This window comes from Hipposideros armiger, unplaced genomic scaffold (genome assembly GCF_001890085.2).
Source record: "Hipposideros armiger isolate ML-2016 unplaced genomic scaffold, ASM189008v1 scaffold_49, whole genome shotgun sequence".
NCBI classification, from domain to species: Eukaryota; Metazoa; Chordata; class Mammalia; order Chiroptera; family Hipposideridae; genus Hipposideros; species Hipposideros armiger.
In genome coordinates this window covers 3,616,090-3,623,027 of record NW_017731399.1, presented here as the reverse complement: position 1 = coordinate 3,623,027, position 6,938 = coordinate 3,616,090, and the positions used below count along the sequence as shown (strand labels likewise).

The window sequence follows — 6,938 nt, the reverse complement described above, 5'->3', positions numbered from 1 at the left end:
CAAACTGAGGCCTGCTGCTCAGAGCTGGCGTCCCAAGCAAACTCTTAACCAATGTGCCACTTGGCCGGGCCCCGTTAATGATCATATTTAAAGTGTTCCACTAGTGACCAAATAATACAAATTTCAGAAACCAGTTACTAATTTCTCCCTATCAAATAAGCAAATATTTTTAAATGATAATACTGCTGGCAAAGGTATATATCTCTAGCTCATACCTTACTAATGGGAATGTAAATTGGTACAACCTTTCTAGAAAGCAGTTGCGCAATGTTTTGCTCTCTTGAGAGAACTAAAAAATGTATACCTTGACTTGATAAGTCCACTTACAGGAATCTATCTTAAGAATATAGCAATATGGAGGCTGAGCCACATGTCAGCCAAAGGTGGCTGAGCCCAGGCAAGTTAAGCAGAGGATGCAGTGAGCCTGAGCAGCTGAAGAAGAACAGAAGAAGAACCAACTGCTGCGAGAAGAGCAGAAGGCTCAAGATGGAAAATCATGAACCAGATGATAATGTCAAGGAAAACCAAAATTTTGATATCATAAACAGAAAAATTAACCAACTTCTAGAAGCAGAAAGGGGTCTATTGGAACATGGATCAACATATATTGGACTTAATGCTGCTCTCTGAGGCCTAATAGCAAACAGTCTTTTTCATCTTAAATGTGGCACAGGCTCGTATAGCTACAGGATTACCAGCGGCAGTGATCCCATTTTTGACAGCGACCATATCTTACAAAGGTAAGTTTTTGTAAGTTTACCATTGAATACAGGTGATGTGAATTGTGAAAACTGTACTATAACATGGGATGGATAAGTTGGTCTTGTTTTTGGTGGTCTGTACCATTTTCTTGGCTATACCTGTGAATTGTGGTCTAGCAGCCAGGTATGCCTCAGCCCTGCTACCAGACAAAGGAAACATTTTAACCTACTAGATCAGAATTTCTAAGCCCATTTTTAGAAAGATGTAATTTCCCATTTTGCTCTAGACTGGGTTCACAGCATACCTTGGTTCTAGACAATATTAACTATTTATAAACGCTCTTCAGTTACCTGGCCTAGAGAAATTCAGTGAGTGTTAAGTAAATGTGTACACAGAAATAAAACTGTAAAAAAAATTTTTTTTTAAGCAGTATAGAAATGTGGACAAAGACTTGTTTTTAGCCATACTCACTGAAGTTGTTTATAATAATTAAAAATTTGTTAATCTAAATGTGAACACTGTGGATATTGGTTGCATAAATGATGATATAGCCTTTAATGAAATAGTTTTCAGCTGTTTTAAACTGTTTTCAAGTAACTGTAATATTAGAATGTATGTTTTAAAAAAGCAGGCTCCAAAATTATATATATAGTAAAAATATGCATGAGGAAACAACAGAGATAATAAACATTGATATAATTAAAAAATAATTAGGTGTCCGGCTGAGTGGCGCGTTGGTTAAGAGTTGGCAAGGGGGCCGGCCGAGTGGCACGTTGGTTAAGAGTTGGCTTGGGATGCCAGAGGGCCCCGGTTCGGATCCCACCTATGAGGGCCAGTGACACTGCCCTCTACAGCTAAGATGGTGAACAACAGTTCAACCTGGAGCTGGGCTGCCGTGAGTCGCCGGTGACGGCGTAGGCTGCAGCGGGTTGCCATGGGCTACCGTGTGTAGCCAGCAGCCAGCGTGAGCGGCCAGCAGCCGCAGTGAGCAGCCGTCCAGAAGCCGGTGACTGATCTGCCTCGCCTGGGAAAAGTGCAATGATGGCGCCAACTTGGGCCAGTGAAGCAACATCCTCCGGAACTAGACTGAAGAACAAAAGGACTGCAACCTGTCTGTTCCCCTTCCCCCAATTCCCCAGCACTGTTCCCATCCCCCAATTCCCCAATAAAAATCTTTAAAAAAAAAAAGAGTTGGCTTGGGACACCAGCTCTGAGCAACAGGGCCCTGGTTTGGATCCCACATGAGGACTAGTGACACTGCACCCTCTACAGCTAAGATAGTGAACAACAGCTCGACCTGGAGCTAGGCTGCCATGAGTCACCGGTGATGGCATAGGCTGCAGTGGGGCTGGCCTGGCAGCTGGCGTAAGCTTTCGTGAGCTGCCGTGAGCCGCCGTCCAATGGCCGGTGAGCGACTGCCTCACCCAGGAAGAGCACAATGATAATACCAACATGGGCCAGTGAAGTGACATCCTCTACAACTAGACTGAAGAACAAAAGGACAGCAACTTGTCTGTTCCCCTTCCCCAACTCCCTAACATTGTTCCCCTCCCCCAGCCCCCCAATAACATCTTTCAAAATAAAAATAATAATAATAATTAGGGGCCAACATCATAGAAACTATGATTGTATCTCACAAGTGTCTGGGTTTCACTGTAAGAACACAAGTAATACCCCTCACTAACTAGGTCTACTGGAGGGGAAAAAAGACCCAAGGAATAAGAACATTCATTAAAGGAACACACTATTAAGTATTATTTCAGATACAGACAAATAGCCAACATATCAGAGGATGTCAAAGTCCTTCAGGTATGCTAACAAATTTATAACAAGCTACAGAATTCAGTATAATGCATGTATATATATAGCAATCATGTTAAATTTGAGCTAGAGAAACTAATGACATGATTTAGTGATTTTCCACAGGACTGAGCTCAGCTCTTTTACAAAGAAACAAAAGAAGGGAAAGGCACAGCAACAAGTCAAGCCAGCAACCTGATTTCCCAGGAAATTAGTTCTTACTTGGCAAAGTACTGGCCTCATATTTTAAATAAGTAGAACTCTACAAATAGAGATGAAACACATAAAATTCAAATACTCTGTGAAAGATGTATACTTTTTTCCCTTTGCTCTTAAGATTTCCAAAAGAGAATAATGCCTGTTAAAACATATGAAAAAAGTAAAAAACCTGAAGTTAACTGTTCTATAGACAAAGAATACGTTTCTTTCAAAATGCCAACAAGTTGTAAAATAACTATATTTTTATTATTTTTTAAATGAAAAGGAAAATACCATGTTATTTTTAACTAGGATTATATGGAACAGAAAGCTTTGATATTAATTCTGGATTTTAAATTTACCAAGGTTAATTAAAATCCTTATAATTTTTCTCCATAATGTTTTTAATCATCACTATAGAACATTGCCTTGCATTTCCAATTAAAAAAATAAAGCCTTAGTGTTTGCTCTTCCTTCAGAAAAAGGCTACATGTAATAATCCAAAAGATAAAAAGATAAAAAGGTAACAGGGTAGGCAAGTTAAAAAGGAGAAAGCGAGGAGACAGTGAAAGAGAGAGGGGAAAAAGAAGGGTTATAATAAAAACTTTTCTTCCTTTAAGTCATGTGTTTAAAAATCTGACCTTGATTTCCATTAAGTGGTCCAGCATTGAAGCTTCTGTAGAACTATGGACACAAAATTGCCCAGGACAGAGAAATGGGGCTGAACTTCATTTAATATTTAAGCATAAAGTAATGCAAGGATGAAATTATATAATCGTTTATTTATGTCAGTGGGTTCATTTATTCTAAAATGCGTCCCTCAGCACCATGAGCCCAACTGCCACCCTAGACCAAAAGGCCAACAAATTGCTAAATTGAAGAATTAGTAACGAAGCAGAAAATTGTATTAAACTTTGGTAACAAGTCAATAAGCAAAATGTAATAGTCTCAACAAATGGTGCTGGGACAACCAGATATCCATACGCAGAGGAATTAAGTTAGTCCCCTTCTCCATACGATACACAAAAATTAACTTAAAATGGATCACAGACCTAAACGAATGTAAGAGCTAAAACTACAAAACTCTTAGGAGAAAATATAAGTATAAATATTCATGACCTTGGTTTAGGAGACAGTTTCTTGATATTATGTCAAAAACACAAGCAAAAAAAACGCTGAACTACATCAAAATGAAAAGCTTTTATGCTCTAAAGGACACCATGAAAAAAGTAAAACCATAACCCACATATTTGAAAAAAAATATTGCAGATCACATATCTGATAAGGGACTTGTATCCAGAATATATAAGATTGTTTTTATAACTTATAACTCAATAAAACACAAATATCCCCATTTTTTAAATGGGCAGGGAATTTCAATAGACATTTCTCCAAAGAAGATATACTAATGGCAATAAAACCATGAAAAAATTCTCAACATCGTTAGCTTACAGGGAAATGCAAAACAAAACCACAATAAATTATCATATCACATCCACAATAATGGCTATAATTTTAAAAAAAGAGATAATAGCAAGTGTTGGTGAGGATGTGGAAAAATTGGAATTCCCATTCCCACTGCTGGTGGGAATATAAAATGGTATAGCTGCTTTAGAAAACTGAGTTACTATATGACCCAGCAAATCCACTACTAAGTACATACCCAAGAGAAATGGAAACACGTGTCTGTACAAAAATGTCTACACAAATGTTTATAGCAGCTTTATTTGAATAGCCCAAAACTGGAAATAATCCAATGTCTATGAACAGAAGAATAGATTTAAAGAATTGTGATATATCCACATACTGGAATTCTACTCAGCAATAAAAAGGAATTACTGATGTACAAAATAACATAAATAAAAATCTCAAATTAATTAGGCAGAGTAAAAGAAACCAGATCTCCCTCTCAACAAAAGGAGAACACACCATACAACTCTTATTTACCTAAAATTCTAGAAAATGCAAACTAATCTATAATAGCAGATTAGTGGTTACCTCTGGGGGTAAGAGAGAGATGGATTAAAAGGAGCACAAGCAAACCAGTTTAGAGTAGTATATTCCTTATCCCAGCTGTAGTGTATAAATAGGTTAAAACTCGTTCAAATTGTATACTTTCAATATGTCCAATTTCATCATATGTCAACTATACCTGAATAAGTCCATTTAAAAAAAAAAAGAATGCATATGCCATTTTGGGGGAACAGAAGTATATTACTGTTTCTGAAATGGCACATTTGGGTTAAAAAAAAAGGTAGAAAAAGTACACTGATAGCTTTTACATATGATGACTCTTTAGTCAAAATAGTAACTGATCCCTATGTGGTAATAGCTGAATTTTCAGCATCATTTGGCCCACTGATGGGCCAAATAGTCAAAACAACCAAAGCTACTATGAATTCAGTCTAGCCTTTAAAATAAAGATTTTTAAAATTCATCTCAACATTTATATATACCAGGGGTGCCAAAAAAATGTATACATGTGACTTGTATTCATCTTTTGTTACCAGTATATATTGAGTATTACAATTTTAATACAGTTTTCCCTTTCTTAAAATATGTATATATTTTTTTGGCACCCTCTGTATGTACTCTTCATATATGCACAAAAGTTCTAAATATACATGTATGTGCATGTATATTTTTGTCTACAGATAATATCTGATGAGCAAATGGATTTGAGAACCTCTTACTAACTGCAGAAAACAAGTATATATGTACAAAAGTTCTAAATATATATGTACATATAGATGCATATATTTAGAACTTATTACTTTTGTCCTCAGGTAATATTTGATAAGCAAATGGATTTGAGAATCCTTTACTAATAGCAGAAAACATCCACCCTCAATTCAAAGATTTGCAGGTAACAGACTGAGAGAACTATTCCTAGGGCTATTCAATGTCAAGGAGGTTTAATACTAAAATATTAGCTTAAATAAAAGTAAGATCTAATGAAAAATTTATCTAATAGGTTACATAGCTATATTTCACAATCCAAAAAAAATGTACAGATTTATAATACTGCTAATCTGAGTATAAATAATTAAGAATTTACTGTGTCTTGAAGGCAAAAATACAGCTGTATTAAAATAGAGATTCAAGTTTTTCCACAGATTGACTGAACTAAAAATAAAACAGTCAAGAAGAATTCAAGATTGTTTTTAATGTCTAAACAAAGTTTAAGTTTCATAGTTCAACTTTATATACAAAGGTTTACAGTACATGCAAAAAAACTCAAAAAAAGCTTTCACCTTCTATCTGCAATCCTGAATCCTGATAGTAGCTAACATTTATGAAACATTTACTATGAGGTAAGTAAGCACTGTGTTAAAGGCTTTACATGAATTATGTCATACAATACTAAAAGCGATATATTTTACAGATGAGAAAACTTAAGCTAAAACAGTTAACTTGCCTAAGGAAAGAGCTGGATTTGAACTCAGGTAATTGGAATTCATTTACGTGTCATAAAACTCAACCCCCAATCAGGATCTCTCCATCATCCATTCAATATCAAAAAAGATAAAACAGGGGTCAGCCAAGTGGCTCAGTTGGTTAAGAGTTGGCTTAAGAGCATGATTTCTGAGCAACAGGGCCGCCGGTTCAACTCCCACATGGGCCAGTGATGCTGCGCCCGAGCTGAGCTGTCGCTGAGCTGCCAACAGGTGGCAAGATGGCTCAGCTGGTGTAATAACAAGACTGCCTGTTCAATGGTGGGCTATGCCCACCTGCAACTAAGACTGAACTCGGCACCTTGAACTGAGCTGCTACCTGGATGGCTCAGTGGATAGAGCATGCGTTCTTAACAACAAGGCTGCTGGTTTGAATCCTGCATGGGATGGTGGCTATGCCCACCCACAACTAAGATTGAAGAATAACTTGGCTGGTCCCCTCCCCCAATTCCCCAATAAAAATCTTAAAAAAAAAAAAAGTCCTGACAGCAAAAATGTACAACTTTATAAAGAGATTAAATCTATTACAAAATAACTTTAAAAAATCCTCAACAGGGGCCAGCACAGTGGTAAGTTGGTTAAGAGCTGGCTTGGGATGCCAGCTCTGAGCAGGAGGGCCGCCGGTTTGGATCCCACATGAGGGCCAGTGATGCTACGCCCTCTACAGCTAAGATGGTGAACAACAAACAGCTCAACCTGGAGCTGGGCTGCCGTGAGTCGCCGGCGACAGCGTAGGCTGCAGCCCCTGCTGCAGTGGGCTACCATAAGCTACCGTGAGTGGCC

General features: G+C 37.4%; 1 pseudogene; it reads left to right on the top strand.

Moving 5' to 3' along the window:
- The first annotated feature begins 486 nt into the window (after positions 1-486).
- Positions 487-6,938, top strand: part of LOC109381544 (transmembrane protein 126A pseudogene) — a 13,541-nt pseudogene continuing 7,089 nt past the window's right edge.